At 50.4% G+C, this 17917-nt stretch overlaps 2 pseudogenes across 1 annotated transcript; one reads left to right on the top strand and one right to left on the bottom strand.

Annotated features, from left to right (window-relative positions):
• The first annotated feature begins 756 nt into the window (after positions 1-756).
• LOC100405826 (patr class I histocompatibility antigen, B-2 alpha chain-like) lies at positions 757-6837 on the top strand (annotated as a pseudogene). Its single transcript, XR_013534990.1, has 7 exons — positions 757-888; positions 975-1174; positions 1497-1603; positions 2110-2374; positions 2500-2613; positions 3055-3237; positions 3393-6837. The product of XR_013534990.1 is annotated as a patr class I histocompatibility antigen, B-2 alpha chain-like (transcript).
• Positions 6838-10940: 4103 nt separating this feature from the next.
• Positions 10941-14535, bottom strand: LOC100405454 (protein phosphatase 1 regulatory subunit 26-like; annotated as a pseudogene).
• Between the last annotated feature and the right edge of the window lie 3382 nt (positions 14536-17917).

The following is a 17917-nucleotide window of genomic DNA, read 5'->3' as shown; positions in this document are numbered from 1 at the left end:
CTGACTCTCAGGGTCTCAGGCTCTGAGGGCGATGACTGCACTGGGGAGGCGCAGCGTTGGGGATTCCCCACTCCCCAGAGTTTCACTTCTTCTCCCAACCTGGGGGTCCTTTTTCCAGGATACTCAAGACGCGGCCCCACTTCTTACTCCCACTGTGGGTCGGGTTTCTAGGGAAGACAATCAGCGTCGACGCGGTCCCGGTTCTGAAACCCCAGTCACCCACCAGACTCTCATTCTCCCCAGACGCAGAGGCTCGGGTCATGGAGCACCGAACCCTCCTCCTGCTGCTTTCCGGGGCCCTATTCCTGACCGAAACCTGGGCGGGTGAGTGCGGAGTCGGGAGGAAAACGGCCTCTGCGGGAGGAGCTAGGGGCCCGCCGGGCGGGGGCGCAGGACCCGGGGCCGCCAGGAGGAGGGTCGGGCGGGTTTCAGCCCCTCCTCGCTCCCAGGCTCCCACTCCTTGAGGTATTTCTACACCGCTGTGTCCTGGCCCCGCGGGGAGCCCCACTTCATCTACGTGGGCTACGTGGACGACACGCAATTCGTGCGGTTCGACAGCGACGACCCGAGTCTGAGGATGGAGACGCGGGCGCCGTGGGTGGAGCAGGAGGGGCCGGAGTATTGGGACTGGGAGACACGGATAGTCAAGGCCCACGCACAGAATTTCCGAATGAATCTGCGGAACCTGCGCCGCTACTAACCAGAGCTAGGCTGGTGAGTGACCCCGGCCCCGGGTGCAGGTCACAACCCCTCCCCATGCCCCACGACGGCCCGGGTCGTCCCAGAGTCTCCGGGTCCGAGATCCACCCCGAAGCTACGGGAACCCCCAAGACCCTCGACCAGGGAGGGCCCAGGTTTCATTTTCAGTTTGGACCAAAATCCCCGCGGGTTGGTCGGGGCGGGGCGGGGGTGGGGGCGGGGATCGGTAGGCGGGGCTGAACGCGGGGGCGGGGCCAGGGTCTCACACCATCCAGAGGATACACAGCTGCGACCTGGGGCCCCACGGGTGCTTCCTCCGCGGGTATGAACAGTTTGCCTACGACGGAAAGGATTATATCGCCCTGAATGAGGACCTGAGCTCCTGCACCGCCGCGGACACTGTGGCCCAGATCACCCAGCGCAAGTGGGAGGCGAACAAATACTCAGAGCAGGTCAGGACCTACCTGGGGGACACGTGAGTGGAGTGGCTCGGTAGACAACTGGAGAACGGGAAGGAGACGCTGCGTCACGCTGGTACCAGGAGCGCCTCCCTCATCTCCCATACACCTCCTGGGCGGGGCTCCCACCAGGAGGGTGGGAAAATGGGACCGACACTAGAATATCGTCCTCCCTCTGGTCCTGAACGGGAAGAATTCTGGGTTTCTAAATCCTGTACCAGAGACTGACTCTGAGGGCCCGCCCTGCTCTCTGGGACAATTAAGGGATGAAGTCTTTGAGGGAGTTGTGGGGAAGACAATCCAGGAATACTGATCAGCTGTCCCTTTTGACCCCTGCAGCAGCCTTGGGCACCAGGACTTTTCCCCTGGGCCTTGTTCTCTCCCTCACACTCAGTGTGTTTGTGACTCTGATTCTAGCTCTTCTGAGTCCCTCAGCCTCCACTCAGGTCAGGACCAGAAGTCCCTGCTCCCCCACTCAGAGACTATTTCCAAGGAATAGGAGATTACCGCAGGTGCCTGTGTCCAGGCTGGTGTCTGCGTTCTGTGCTCCCTTTCCTAGCCCAGGTGTCCTGTTCATTCTCAAGATGGTCACATGGGTGCTGCTGGAGTGTCCCATGAGAGATGCAAAGTGCCTGAATTTTCTCTTTCTTTTCTTTTCTTTTTGACAGAGTCTCACTCTGTTGCCAGGCTGGAGTGCGGGATCTGGGCTCACTGCAACCTCTGCCTCCTGTGTTCAAGTGATTCTCCTGCCTCAGCCTCCCAAGTAGCTGGGATTACAGGCATGTGCCACCATGCCAGCTAATTTTTGTATTTTTAGTAGAGATGGGGTTTCACCATGTTGGCTAGGATGGTCTCAATCTCTTGACCTCGTGATCTGCCCACCTTGGCCGCCCAAAGTGCTGGGATTAAAGGCATGAGCCACCACTCCCGGCCAGTGCCTGAATTTTCTGACTCTTCCCCTCAGATCCCCCAAAGGCACATGTGACCCAGCACCCTATCTCTGACCATGAGGCCACCCTGAGGTGCTGGGCCCTGGGCTTCTACCCTGTGGAGATCACACTGACCTGGCAGCAGGATGGGGAGGACCAGACCCAGGACGTGGAGCTTGTGGAGACCAGGCCAGCAGGGGATGGAACCTTCCAGAAGTGGGTGGCTGTGGTGGTGCAAGTGCCATGTGCAGCATGAGGAACTACCTGAGCCCTTCACCATAAGATGGAGTAAGAAGGAGAATGGGGGTATCATATCTCTTCTCAGGGAAAGCAGGAGTCTTTCTGGAGCCCTCCAGTAGGGTCAGGGCTGAGGCCTGGGGTTCAGAGACCCTCACCTTCCCCTCTTTTCCCAGAGCTGTTTTCCCAGCCCACCATCCCCATCGTGGGCATCATTGCTGGACTGGCCATCCTGGGAGCTGTGGTCACTGTAGCTGTGGTCACTGCTGTGATGTGGAGGAAGAGCTCAGGTAGGGAAGGGGTGAGGGGTGGGGTCTGTATTTTCTTGTCCCACTGGGGGTTTCAAGCCTCAGATAGAAGTGTGTCCTGCCTTGTTGCTGGGAAGCACCATCCACACATGGCCGACCCAGCCTGGGGCCCTGTGTGCCAGCACTTATTCTTTTGTGAAACATGTTTGACAGTGAAGGACAGATGTATCACCTTGATGATTGTGGTGATGGGACCTGATCCCAGTAGTCACGGGTCACAGAGGAAAGTCCCTGCTGAGGACAGATCTCAGGAGGGCAATTGGTCCAGGACCCACACCTGCTTTCCTCATGTTTCCTGATCCTGCCCTGGGTCTATAGTCATAGTTCTGGAAACTTTTCTTGGGTCCAAGACTAGGAGTTTCCTCTAAGAGCTCATGGCTTTGCCTCCTCCCTAGCCCTTCACAGGACATTTTCCTCCCATAGGTGGAAAAGGAAGTAGCTACTCTCAGGCTGCGTGTAAGGGGCAGGGAGTGTGGAGGAGCTCACTCACCCCACAATTCCTCCTCTAGCCACATCTCCTGTGGACTCTGACCAGGTCCTGTTTTTGTTCGAGCTCAGGCAGTGACAGTGCCCAGGACTCTGATATGTCTCTCACAGCTAGTAAAGGTGAGGCCCTGGGAGGTCTGAAGTGGGTGGGTGGGTGGGGGGGCTATGGGGATTGGGTTATGGGGATTCTTTGGGACATTTTGGGTGTGTAGTGGGCTATTCAGGGTTTCACCACTTACCAGGACTGACTTGTATTTGACAATTTTCTTCTGCAGCCTGAGTAGCCTGAGACAGCTGCCTTGTGTGGGACTGAGATGAAAGATTTCTTCACGCCTCCCCTTTGTGACTTCAAGAGCCTCTGGCTCCTCTTTCTGCAAAGGCATCAGAATGTGTCTGCGTCCCTGTTAGCATAATGTGAGGAGGTGGAGAGAAAGCCCACTCTGTGTCCACCGTGACCCCTGTCCCCACGCTGACCTGTGTTCTCTCCCCAGTCATCTCTCCTGTTCCAGAGAGGTGGGGCTGGGTGTCTCCATCCCTATTTCAATTTCATGGTACACGGAATTGTAAACTCTTACTTCTCTACTGAAAATAAGAATCTGAATATAAATTTCTTTTCTGAATCTTGCCATGAGAGGTTGATGGGTTAATTAAAGGAGAGGATTCCTAAAATTTGAGAGAGGAAATAAATGAAAAACCTGAGAACCTTCCAGAATCTGCATGTTCGCTGTGCTGAGTCTGTTGCAGGTGGGGATGGAGAAGGCTGTGAGGAGCCGACTGTGCCCAGTTGCTGTTGAGTCCGTCATAGGCTTTATGTAGTCAGTCCTCAGCTGTGTCAGCTTCACTGCTGCACTTTCCTTGTCCCTTCAGTGGAAACTTGTCCCACGGGAGCTGTGACCACAGAAGCTCATACATTGCCCAGGGTGGCACCTGCACATGGAAGTCTCTGTGTTTCTGAGACAAATTTTCAGACCCATTCAGCTCCTGCCCTCCTTCTAGGGCTCCTCTGCTGCTCGGCTCTCCTGCCCTCTCTCCCTGCCCTGGTTCCAGTGATCTTGGTGCTGGCTCCAATCCCAACTCATGAATCTAAAGCAGAGTTTAATTTAGACTTAAATTTATTTGTGAAATTGGACCCATAGTCTAGAATTGTTCTTTCCTGAGGAAAGAAACCTGATTACATGCTGCAGTGTGCCAGGGGTGTTGGTGTGGGAGGAAGGTGGGGGAGGAAGGGCACAAGCAACCCTGCTGAGAAAAGCACAGGCGGCCTGGATGTTAGTGTGAGAGGACCTTGTGCTGTAGCTGCTGAAAAACAGCATTTGACCTGAGGCTCTGTTAATAAAGACTGTCTTTAAAATAGTGAGGTGCTCTACAGTGGTCATTCATTCAACTGACCTTTGTTGTCGGCCAGACTAGGACAGAGTGGTTCTGCATCTGGGGAACATCATTGAAGTAAAATCAGAAAAATCTCTGACCTTGTGGAGCATGTGTTCCAGTGGGAAGAGGCAGACAATAGATACACTATGAGCAGAATAAGAAAGGAAAGTGCTAGAAGGTGGTAAGGGCAGCGAGGCAGGTAATCCACAGTGTGGGCAGTGGGGACAGGGAAGGTGGCTGTTGTGCTGGGTGGTCAGTGTGCAGCTTGTTGCAAAGGTGACCTTTGAGGAAAGATTTGAGGTACATGTGAGTGTCCACGAGGATGCCTGGGGAAGTTCTTTCTAAGCAGGGGAACCTCCACAGCAAAGGCATGAGGGCAGGAAAGTGTCTGTTTCCAGAAGGGCTAGGAGGCCAGGAAGGCTGGACAGAGAGAAACTGAGGTGAGGGCAGAGGTGTGGCCACACACCTCTGGGCCTGTAGGGAGTGGAGAAGGATCTGACCTTTACCAGGGAGTTAGAGGACAGTTTTGAGGAGAAGAGAACATGGTAGGTATGACTTCTTTTTTAAAATGCTCTCTCTGATCATTGTGCTGTGAACGGAATTGAGAGGTGAGGGACGAGAGAGGCAGAATGGAAAGCAGTGGGAAGCGAGTGCAGTATTCCAGGCTGGAAATGCCAGTTACCTGGACTGAGCAGTGGAAATAGTGGGATGTGAGGGGATTCTGGATGTATTTTAAGATGGACTCACAGCATTTGCCAATGGATTGTATCTGTGGTGTGAGAAAGATGAATTAAGGACATTTATAGTTGTAAAATGAGTGAGTAGAAGGAAGGGTGAGCTGCTGTCAGTGGCGATGGGGGAGCATACTGAGGAGAGGGCATCCCAGGCACTCAGTGGAGATGTCTATTAGGAATGCAGGTGAAGGAGCTGGGGTGGCAATTAGATGGTCAAGTCCAGATTTTAGGGGAAAGGACTGGGCTGGAGAAATAGACTTAGGAGGTCACACTGTATAAATAATACTTAAAACCTCAAGCATGGATGAGGGCACCAAGGCAGTGATTGGCTGTAAAACAGAACAGGAGAAAAGACTGGGCTCTGGACCTCCAGTGCTAAGGAATCTGGTCAGACCACACCCAGAGCAGACAGCACAGTTCTGACCCCACGCCCAGAAGACACTTAGACAAAGACCTTCCCCTGTGCACAGGAATCACCTGGACGTGGTGCTGAAATCCAGGAAGTCTGGAGTCAAGCAAGAGACTCTGGGTTTATGACAAGGCCGGAGCTCCAGCTGCTGGTCTCCAGATCACACTTGGAGCAGCAAGAACACCAGGATCCCAGACGTGTGTGCATCAGCCTCACCTGTAGGGCGTGTTGTATAAGTAGTTTATGGTCTTGTGCATAACTCTGAGCCAGAGGTTTTAGGGAGAGGTCTGAGTATTTTTAGAGCCCCCACTGTCAATCCTGTTGCTCGGACAGATCAGGGACCACAGAGATCAGTGATCAGAGAGTGCCCAGCGTGGGTGGGTGCGGTGGGTTTTCAAATCCTGTTTAACAGCATTTTTTTTCCTCAGAAAGAAAAGAGAGATAAGCTGGGATCTGAAAATTTTGACTTGCATCTGACATGTGGACAGTCTTGTGGAACTGAGGCTTCATCTCGACGATAAACCTTTGGTCTCCACAACCTCTCATAACTTGGACATTCCTTTCTATTGGTAACAACTTAACCAATCATCATTTTAAAATTGACTTATAACCTACAAGCACCATCCCCTGCCACCTGGCCTGCTGCTTCAAGTTGTCCTGCCTTTCTGGACTCAACCAATGTATGTCTTAAATGTATTTGACTGATGTTTCATATCTTCCTAAAATGTATAAAACCAACCTGCACCCCAATCACCTGGAACACATGTTCTCAGCGTCTCCTCAGGGCTGTCATGGGCTGTGGTCACACATATTTGACTCAAAATAAATCTCTTCACATATTTTACAGTTTGAGTCTTTTTATCAACAGTGTGGAATTCTGATTTCGTAAGAGGGTTCAAGTGCTGGAGTGTGATGGGTGGGAAAAGAATGACAAATTTTAATTCTTGGCGCAGTGGTCTGTGACAAGAATTTTATCTGGTACCTGGTAGGCATTCAGGATGGCCGAATGAACCAGTGACTAGTAAATAACATCTTTCCATGCTTTCCTTACTGCTTGTCCTTGATAATTACTATCAGTTACCCATGCATGCATGATTGATTCAGTAGCAAGAATAGCTTAAAATAAACTGCAGGCTGTCTAAGCTTCTAATTTACGCAAACAATGAGTTTGCATTTGGTGGTAACATTTCTTTGTTAAGAATTTCATCAAGTCCAACATTGCAGAGATGGAAAACAGAAATTTTAAAAGAAAGTAATATGGTCAATTGTACAGGAATACTACAAACATAACGATCTTCTCAGCATTTCTGGCTGAATATCAAGACTCTAACTTTATCTTTTTAAAAATTGCTTAGGTTATTGTAAGACTTCTATGTTTTTATATAAATTTTAAAATCTGTGCATTAATTTCTACCAAAAACATTCTAGAATTTTGTTTGGTGCTTTAGTCAATCTCCAGATCAAGTTGGGAAATACTGTGTCTTTACTGTATCTTTCATGAACAAGGAATTGACTTACTTAGGTCTCCTTTACTTTCTGCCCACACTGTTTCTTGGTATTAAGTGTCTCCATTTTCAGCAGTTTTAGACATTTTTTGTATGATTTATTATATTTTCTGGTTTTGATACTACTCTACTTGGAAAGATTTAAAATTTTATCTCCAATTGTGTGCTGCTTTTATAAGACAAGACATGTTGGATGTGTGTTTGGTTTGTGCCTGTTTTATTTTGGTTTTATATTAATCTTGTAGCCTAAGTTTGTTTTGTTAATATTTTGTTTTAAATGTTTATGTCTTATGCCGGGTGCAGTGACTCACGCCTGTAATCCCAGCACTTTGAGAGGCTGAGGGGAGTGGATCACGAGGTCAGGCGATTGAGCCCATCCTGGCTAACATGGTGAAGCCCCATCTCTACTAAAAATACAAAAATTGCTGGGCGCTGTGGTTCACGTCTATAGTCCCAGCACTTTGGGAGGCCGAGGTGGGTGGATCACGAGGTCAAGAGATTGAGACCATCCTGGTCAACATGGTGAAACCCTGTCTCTACTAAAAATACAAAAATTAGCTGGGCATGGTGGGCGCACCTGTAGTCCCAGCTACTCGGGAGGCTGAGGCAGGAGAATTGCTTGAACCCAGAAGGCGGAGGTTGCAGGGAGCCAAGATCTCACCACTGCACTCCATCCTGGGTGACAGAGCAAAACTCTGTCTCAAAAAAAAAAAAAAAAAAATAGTATCTATAGTCCTGAACACTATTCATCAGTAATTTTCTTTCTTTTTTCATTTCTTCCTTTCGTCCTTCAATTTTGTTGTTTAAATTTTCAATAAATTTGTTCATTTTATTGAATTTGGCAAAAAAGTTCTTAATATTCTCTATTATTCTTTTTTGTTTTGTTTTGTTTCCTCTTTTTTGAGACAGGGTCACACTCTATTGCCCAGGCTGGAGTGCAGTGGCACGATCTCTGCTCACTGCAACCTCCACTTCCCAAGTTCAGTTGATACTCATGCCTTAGCCTTCCCAGTAGCTGGGATTATGGGTGCCCACCGCTGCCTGAGCCTGGCTAATTTTGTATTTTTGGTAGAGATGAGGTTTCACCATGTTGGCCATGGCTGGTCTTGAACTCCTGACTTGAAGTAATCTGCCTGCCTCAGCCTCCCAAAATGCTGGGATTACAGGCATGAGCCACTGCTCCCAGCTTATTTTCTTATTATTCTTTTAATGTGTGTAGGATCTGTGATGATAATATATTTTTCATTCCTGGTGCTAGTGATTTTCTACTCTTTTTTTTTTTCTTCTCAATCGAGCTAGAGATTTGTCAATTTAACAAAGAACCAAATTTTGTCTCTGTTTTCTTATTGTTGCCTGCTCTCTTGATTTATTTGATCCTTCTCATTTATGATTTCTTTCTTTCTGTTTATTTTGAGTTTATTTTGCTCTTCTTCTTCTGGTTTCCTATAGTGGAACTGATTTTAGGTGTTTTTATTTATTTTAATTTTTTGAGACAGTCTTGCTCTGTCATCCAGGCTGGAGTGCAGTGGAGCAATCTTAGCTCACTGCGACCTCTGCCTCCTGGGTTCAATTCTCCTGCCTCAGCCTCCCAAGTAGCTGGGAGTACAGGTGCCCACCACCACACCCAGCTAAGTTTTGTATTTTTAGTAGAGACAGAGTTTCACCATGTTGGACAAGCTGGTCTTGAATTCCTGGCCTCAAGCGATCAGCCTGCCTCAGCCTCCCAAAGTGCTGGGATTACAGGTCTGAGCCACCAAGGCTCTTTCTTCCTGTCTCATGTAAGCACTTAAAGCTTCATGTTTCCCTCAGAGCAATGCCTGAGCTGCATTCCACAAACTTGGATATGTTGTTTTGTGACCATGCAATTCAAAATATTTTCTTACTTTCCTTGTGATTTTGTCTTTGGCCCTTAATTTACATAGATAAATGTGGTTTCATTCCATACAGTTGATGTTTCCAAAATATCTTCTTTGTGTTAATTTCTAATTTAGTATTATCATAGAGAATACACTCTGGTGACTTTTACACTGTTGAATTAGTTGAGGCCCATTTTTCAGCTCAGCATATTGTCCTGGAATTGCACAGTGAATCTACCGTATGTAATTGGTCACCTGTTTACCTGCTTTATATTTTCTGAGGGTTTGTGAGGTTTTCTCCATTTTTCTTTAATCTTATTTTACTTTTTTTATTTTTAGATTAAATAATTTCTACTGATTTATATTCAAGGACACTGACTGATTCTTTATTCTGCCATCTCAAAAATTCTGTTGACCTCATCCAGAGCATTGTCATTATTTTTTAATTCAGTTTGAGAATTTCCATTTAGTATTTTCTATAGTTTTCATTTCTCTGTTTCAATTACCTATCTATTCACTCTTTAATAATGATGTTTCCTTCAATATATTTTCTTCATTTCTTTCCATATATTTTTCAAAGCTGTGTTAAAGAGTTTGGTGATAATTTCAGTATCAGGGCCCATTGGGAATACATTTATTTTCAATTTTCCTCCTTATGATAGTCACATATTATTTTCTTTCTCTTTTTCTTATGTCTGATCCTATTTGACAAAGCGGACATTATATGTTTTATTTTAGAGAGCCTGGAATCTAAAACAATCTCTCCAAAGATTGCAATTCTCTTCCCAACATGGACAAAGCAGAGCAAAAAAAAAAAAAAACAAAAAGATTGCAATTCTCCCATCACCACCACCCCTGCCCCTCAGGGAATGCAGTGAATTTTCCTGGAACTGGTAACTGTGAAATCTGTTTCCTCTGCAGTTGGCTACAGCTGATGTCTCTGCTCTGCTTATCGATATCCAGTTGCTGCATTTTCAGCAGGGGGTCTGGGTGTCTACTCTGCATCTTTGTAATTTAGTGGTTGGTTGATATGGTTTGGATATTTGTCCTTGCCAAATCTCATGTTGAAATGTAATCCCCAGTGCTGGAGGTAGGTCCTAGTGGGAGCTGTTTGGGTCGTGGGGGTAGAAACCTCATGAATGGCTTGGTGCCTTCCCACAGTCATGAGTAAGTTCTCTTCGCTCCATATTATTATTTTTCCATATAAAAAGAGGTTTATTTAGATGATAGAATCATCTAGTGATTGAACAAGATTGGACCTGAACCCACCCAGGATGTCGCTTCGCAGACATCCACGTGGATTTCACATGCAACAGGGGTGGTCACGGGCTCAATGGCCATTGTGCTTCGAAACTTTTTTCCAACCGACGGCTGTGACTGCAGTTTTCAGATGTGCTCTGGCCTCCAAGGATGGGGGGCCAGGTGACGGTTGGTACCCTCTGTATAAAAAGTGCTGTCTGGGGAGCTTCCCGACGACACCTTGGGGCATCTGAGTGATTCCCGGGAGGGCAGCTCTGCCTCCTTCAGGCTACCACTGAAACCACCGCCAGACATTCTCACCAGCAACAGACCAAAAAGCATCAGAGTCTCTGTGAACCTGGCTGTGATGGTAAGAACCCAGTGTTTTCTAATCTAAGACTTGTATGCAGAACACAGAAAACTGCAGTTAAGAATACCCTACAAAATTGAACAACAGGATTTTCCAAAAATATTTTTTACATCACTTTAAATAATTTACAAAAAGCCACAAAAATCATATTTACTCATACATTAAATAAAAACATCGTTTCATGTTGGTGTACGTCTACGTATATGCAGGGGTATGTATAACAGACTCCTGCTCCCCTCCCGGTGACCACAGACCATCACACACACGCATGACACACGCATGGCTACTCTGCTTCCCACAAACATACAGAACCCAGGAAGGAATCCACAGCTCGAGGGCTTAGACCTTCACTACTGAGCTGCCACCACTGTCCTCCCCGCAGGTGTCGCTGAAGTCACTGGCGTCACTGCCCAAGGAGTCCTTGTCCTGGTCATCCCTATCGATGACCCTTCGCTGATACCTCAGGTCCAAAATGCTGTCCTCCAAGCCCGAGCTCCTCCTATCATGCAAACTCAGCCCCGGCTACACCTTCCTGCTTGGCCAGGGCCTGCTGTCTTTCTTTGCCAGCTTGTGTGGGCTTCCAAAGACAGGGGTGGGTGCAGCCTGGGCCTCCCTGAAGGCAGAGAAGGACGGGGCCTGCAGAGGCAACCGCAGGTGGGGGCTGAAGAGGCCGGCCTGCCTGCCCCACCAGGAGACGCCCTTTCCAAAGTGGAAGAGCTGGGTGGACAGCAGTGGGGAGAGGCCGGCAAGGGGCAGGCTGGGCAGGCGCCGGGCGGGGCCCTCGGACCCCTTATCTCTCTCGATCCCGACGCCCCCACTCCATGCTGCATCTCTACCTTCGGAGCGCAGAGCCCACGGGCTAGACAGCCGACTCTGGTGGGCAGAGTCGCTCCAGGGCAGGGCGCGGTCAGCCTGGGCTAGAGCGTCCCTCTCAGCTCCCGGGCTGGGGGTCAGGAAGCCCGGCTCCCGCAACCCATGTGAAAGGTCCCCCCGGCACCTGCTGCATCAGTGCCCTCTGTGGCACAGATGCGCAACTGACGAAAAGCACTTTTGGCAGTAGGCTCGGTCCCTCGTGGGCTCTGGTCTCTGTGAACGTAAACATTTTTCCTGCTCAGCGACAGCTCCTTGGCAGAGATGCTGGTGCTCCTGGGCGGTGCCGGATCCCCTCGGCAGGGAGCAGCGGGGAGCCCCTTCCCGCCCTGGCCGAACAGACCAGCTGCACCCTGCGCTCCTGAGCTCTCGACTCTTCTGCCGGCTATGGGACCCCCCCTGGCCCTCTGGCTCCGGATACACATGCCAGGCAGCAGGGCGGGATCCTTCCTGCCCAGCACCTCTGACCTGGCTGGGCTCCCTGTCCCGTCCCGAGGACAGCCGGGCCCTCTGCCTGAACTTCTGGACTGCTCACCGACTCCTTGGCCTTTTCCGCCAAGAACTTCCGAATCTCCAGTTCGATGCTGTTGTCGCTGTCCACCAAACTGCTGTTGTCAGACAGGGAGCCTGGGCTGGAGCTGAGACTCCATGCTTCGAATGGATTCCCTTCGAAGGCAGAGGCGCAGGTGGAGGCAGAGGCTGGTCTCCTCATCCAGAAGGCGGGGTCCATGTCCTGGCTCCCGGCACCCTCCTGCTTCGTCCTCTCTGCCTTGCCGCCAAAGACGTTGGGGGCTTTCTTCGCGGGGCCCTCACCGCCGTCTCTTGGATTTGGAGAGGCAGCTTTTGAGCACCGGCGGCCTCCTGTCCTCTCAGTCTCTCCGGAGCCCGCCCAGCTGCTCCAAGAAGTGCGTCTGCGTGGTGCTGAATCGGACCTTCTTCCTGCAGGCCACCCTGGGCTCCCTGCACCGCTTCTTGAGCTTCCGCTTGGACCTTAACAAGTCCTTGATGGCCGTGTCCAGGTCCTAGTCTCTGTCCAGGGAGCTGCTTTTGTCTTCGGAGCTCTCCTTCTAGTCTAGGCGCGGCGCCTCGTCTCTCTTACCCTGGCCCTGTGACAGGCTAGCGGCGCCCTCCCCTCCGGGGGCCTCGCTGGCTTTGCCCTGGACAGGCAGGTCCCGGCCCTCATGGCCGGGCTTGGCTCTCCCCTGGCTGTGGTCGGCATCCCAGACCCCGTCTTTCACCACCTCCCGTGTTTTCTTGGGCATGGATGGCCTCAAGTGGCCGCCGCCTCTACGCTTCCTTTGCAGCCCAGCTGAGGGTCCAGTGTTTTAGAGAGGGGCCTTGGGGCCGCTGTTCTGGTCGTTGGGGCCAGGCTGTGAAAGTAGACCCCGGGCAGCCTGCGGGCCGCTCTCACCTCTGGCCAGCAAACTCCCTGACTGCGCCTTGAGGGCCAAAAACGTCCGGATTTCCTGCTCCATGCTGTAGTAGCTGTCCACGGAGTTACTGTCGCCGTCGGAGCGGGAAGGCATGTTGGCGGAGTGGAGAAGTGGGCTCGCGGACAGGGACCCGTCGCTGCCCTTCACAGGGGCCGGCAGGATCGTCTTGGAAATGTCCAGGATCGCTTCCGCTCACATCATCTCAGTGGACGTGTCTGCCCGGCACAAGGACGGTTCCACAAACTCGCTCCTGGCCGGGCTCACAGGAGGAGGGGCTTTGGTTTCCTTCCGGAGCTTGGGGAAGTGGTCAGTGTTCAGGCCCCCGGGCCAGGGTCCGTGGTCTTGGCGGCCACTGGCTTCCTCTTGCCCAGTGTTGGGTGTTTTCTTGTGGGTCTCAGGCAAGGCACTTTTCGTGGCACTGCTTGTGCTGTGTGCGGGAGGGTCAGGCTGCCTCTCCTCGCGGAGCTGGGCCCTCTGGGACAGGTCCCCGTCCGCCTTCTTGCGTGTTTTCTGCAGCTGGTACAGCTGGATGGCCTCCTCGATGCTGTCGTCACTGCTGGAGTCGGACACCTCAGGCGCCTGTGCCGCAGGCTCTGGGCTCCCCCTCCCCTCCTTGCGGCGCTGGCACTCCTCTTCATCCCACTTTGATTCTGTGTTGCTTCTGAAGGGCGACAGGGGGCTGCTGGCTTTGTGCTGCCCTCGTGCTCCCACGTGGTTGTGACCGTGGACCTGAGGTTTCTGCGCTGCATGTTCATCTTTGCTAACCGCGGAGGTCTGCGGAAGGTGAGCTCCTTCTGGGTGCCCATCAGACCCTGACGATGCACCACCCTCGCGGCCAGCTCTTGGTGGGATTTCAAGAGTGACTTGGCCGCCGAATTTTCGTTGGGGTCTGGTTTCTTGTCCAGACTCATCACATTTTTGGGTCTCATGCTGTCTCATCTCGTTTAGAAACTGTTCTATTTCCGCCCTGATGCTCTGCTCAAAGGAGTCATCGCTGCTCCCGCTGACCTGGGAGGCGGAGCCCCGGTCCTGGTCGGATCCTACCTGGCTGCCAGGGCCACCGCCCGAGCCAGGCGCAAGTTTTGGGGGACCCAGGGCAGTCTGGGCACTGCTGTGAGCCGGTTCTGGCTTACATCTACTGCCTCTACCTGAGGCCTTGGAAGGCTGCTGGTCTGCGCCCGGCTGGACCCCGCCAGACCCGGGCTGTGTGGCACCACTCTTTGCCTTCAGGTACTCCTGGATGGCCTCCTCAGTGTCCTGGTCCACGGAATCATCACTGTCTGAATCCAGCACCAATGGGCCAAAGTCTGCAGTTTCCTCCTCCCCCATGGGGTCAATGTCAGCCACAAGGCCACTGGCAGCCAAGGCGGGCTTGGCCTCCGGCCTGGCGTCGCGGCATCCCTCCGCCCTGTGGCCCCTCTGCGCGGCGCGCGCTCATCTCTGGTGCACTGAGCAGCCCCGTCCCGCTGCAGCGAGGTGATGAGCATCTGCACCCGGGCGCTCACGGCAGCGCTCTCCACGCCCTTGTCAGCCTCCGAGAAGCACCCGGGGAACCTAAAGCTCCCTGGCGGGCCAAAGCCCTCCCATTTGGACTGGAGAGCAAGCACTGGAGGGGCGGTCATGAGAAACATTCTAGCAGGCGGGGAGGGACGCGCACAGGGGCGACGCTTTATTTCTCTGCCAGCTTCACATCCTCCAAAGGTTGGCAAACGCTACCCATGAGAGAACGTCTGCAAATGCTTTGCAGGTTAAAAAAGTTGGCTATAAAACCAGGATCAACAGGGCGGCATGCGTAGATTTACTCTTGACCCAACCAGCAAGCTCTTGAAATTTTCTGAGTCCAGCTTGACTGGGATGAAGTGGCAGCCAGTGTTCCCACCCCCAGGGTCAGGTCTTCAACTCTCCACTTACACGCCGAGGCAACCTCTCTCTGCTTTTTAAACAGACTTTTGACTCCGCCCAGTCCCCGCCGCCCGCTGCGCGACCTCGCCTGCGCCGGCTTCCCGGGGAAGGCGGCTGGCGGGGGAGCCGGCCGCAGGCTGTGGGGCCAGCACGCTCCGCCCTGGGCCGGGGCGCGGGGAGGGGGCGGAGGGGCGTCTGGCCGGGCCCCCAGCCTCCCCGCCTCCCAGCGCGCTGCTGCCGAAGCCGCAGCCGCCCCCGCCCCGCGCCCGGGACGCGCTGTGGGAAGCGCTGGAGGGGACTTATTATTATTTTTAATTTTTTGAGACTGAATCTCAGTCTGTCGCCCAGGCTGGAATGCTGTGGCGCAATCTCGGCTCATGCAACCTCTGCTTTCCGGGTTCAAGGGATTCTTCTGCCTTAGTCTCTCGGTTAGCTGGAACTACAGGCCTGCATCACTAGCTAATTTTTGTATTTTTAGTACAGACGGAACAGTACAGTTCCAGGCTGATCCGGAACTCCTGACTTCATTATCCCCCCACCTTGGGCCCCCAAAATGCTGAGATCTGCACTTGGGCACTCACCGCCTGAGCCACCGCCCCTGACCCCTGCTCTATTATTTTGAAAGAGAGTTGGTTGTTTAAAAGAACCTGGCTCCTCTCGCCCTGTTTCTTTTTTGCCATGTGACATGCCTGCTTCCCATTCCCCTTCCACCACAAGTAAAAGGCTCCTGAGGTTTCACCAGAAGCTGCAGAGATGCTGGTGCCATGTTTGTACAACCTATACATCCATGAGCCAAATAAATCTCTCTTCTTTATAAATTGCCAGTCTCAGGTATTCCTTTATAGCAACACAACATGGATTAGCAAGTATTGGAGCTCTTTCTACTCAATTTTGGAATTCAGCTTCCCTGTGTTTGCTTTGTCTCCGGAATCCCCTCTAAATTGGCAACTGTTCTGTTGGCCTACATCCTGCATTTTCACCCCTCAGTCCAGTAAGATTTTTGCTTTCTTCTGCCTGTGTTGCGTGCAGGTTGACAAAAATGCAAGCAGTCCATGTAACTGCAGACTTTCAGATCTCGCCAGGATTATTTCTCTCTTTCAAGGGTAGACCTCCCTCTGGATTCTCTGATTTTCCCCCAGGTTTCCCTGAGTGTCTCACACCCATGGAGAGTTAAGTGTTCAACCAAGGATGTGGGCATAGTTTGTATTCAGATTTTGAATCTGAATTCTTCAGCAGATCTGTTTCAAAATCACTGCACTGATGTTATTAAACCTAATGTAGATAATTTCAACAAAGAAAAATTGTGATTTCTTAGCTTGTGATGGGATTCCTCTGAACCAAAATCTGTTAAGTTAGTACAAGCACAAAATGTACCATAAGAAATGGAAATGTCATTCTGATCCCGGCAGGCATCAAGCATATCTGCCATTTGGCCTAAATGCTTCCTTGGATATTTGTGTGTGTGTGTGTGTGTGTATGTGTGTGTGAAACAGGCATAGGAGTTCACTGCCCAAGTTCCAGGGCTTTGAAGAAAAGCTCTATTCTTTAATTATCCCACTACTAAATAACAGTTCCTGGCTTGCTACTGGGCCCTGGTAGATTCTGAATGCGCTGATCATGACACAGCAAATGACCAAGTGACTTGAGATGCCCATCATGACCTGGATTTTATTTATTCACTATGTTCATCAGCACTCAGTCATCAGGAGGAAGTGGACGTATATAGTGTATATACATAGAGTGTCAGACTTGAACAGGTCTTCTGCTAAGTTGCCTCATAATGTGTGCTATATTCCTAGTATTCTTATTACTGCTGGTAAATCCACTCTCCCTTGTCTCATCCTTGGGGTCTTGAGGAGTTCCCTAAGGACTGTTGACTATAGAAAAAGAAATTTAAATATGATTTGAATACCCAACGGTGGACTTTGCAGCATTACAGTCCTTTTCAGGAATTGTCATAAAGAAGAGTAGAAGGGAAAGTACCTCCAGCAGATGGATTTTCTATTTTTTTTTTTTTTGCCAATCAGTGTGAGCCTTGAACTCATGACCTTGCCTTCGCAAGTGCCACAACATCCGGCTGGAGCCACTTTGGACCCCGAGCAGATGGATTTTCAATCAGACCATCTGGAAGTTCATTTGGCCTAAAGAAATTTCTTGCTGTTAGATCCTTATCAATGCATGGGTAGTGGCTAATAGTCTGCTCAAATATTCAATGACTCCAAAGGAACAAGATGGGAAGGTTTGTGAAAAAGAGCTTTAAGGATAAGGCATGAACCACTAATGTGGCACATTAGGTATCCACACCTACTCTCATGCAAACAAAAATGGATTACCACAGGACAAAATACATTATAAAAGCACTGAGGGCTTTCACATCAGGAAAACTGCCTAATAAAAATCAGGGAACTCTGATTTACTTTTGTCCTGAGCTCATTTGTTCAATGTAGACAGATAAGCTTTGGTGTCCATGGTCATATAAGGCATTTGGAACAGGAGGCAAAACTCAAGTAACACTCAAAGTGGGAAGTCTCTTAGGATGATCTCCTCCATTTTTCTTGGACCCCCCCCCCATGGTCAGTTTCTCAGTGTAAGTAAGGGAAATGCCCCATGCTCAAAGGTCTACAGGGATAGCCGCCTTGGTGCTGTGTGGAACTGGGAGTAAACACAAGTGGCCCCTCACATGTATTTGCAGCCTACGTTCACTTTACCTGGATTGTCTGAAAATCATAAAGTCATGAATTCTGTTTCTAGTGGGCCAAACTCCAAGGAACCTGTAAAAAAACAAAAATCACACACAAAACAAACACAAATGCTCTCTGGAAGAAGATGCCATCATCCACACTTTTAAAATTTCATAAAATTATTCCATAAACAAAGTGAGCACTTAACAGGGAAACAACAACAAAACGGTTAAGAAGATACAAGTCACCATGAAAGATCAAGCAGAAACACCAAACAGCAGACGAGGAAGAATAGTATACAAAATAGCCCTGCCTACTGTGATTTAATAATAGGCTTTAAAGGACTTTCAGTTAATCAGAAACTGTAAATAATGTTCAGGAAAATTGGAAAAGACAAATACACAACATTTAGAAATGAAAATATAGTAAT

Source organism: Callithrix jacchus, chromosome 4, assembly GCF_049354715.1.
Source record: "Callithrix jacchus isolate 240 chromosome 4, calJac240_pri, whole genome shotgun sequence".
NCBI classification, from domain to species: Eukaryota; Metazoa; Chordata; class Mammalia; order Primates; family Cebidae; genus Callithrix; species Callithrix jacchus.
The sequence above is the reverse complement of the archived record's forward strand: the minus strand, read 5'-3'. Positions and strand labels throughout refer to the sequence as shown.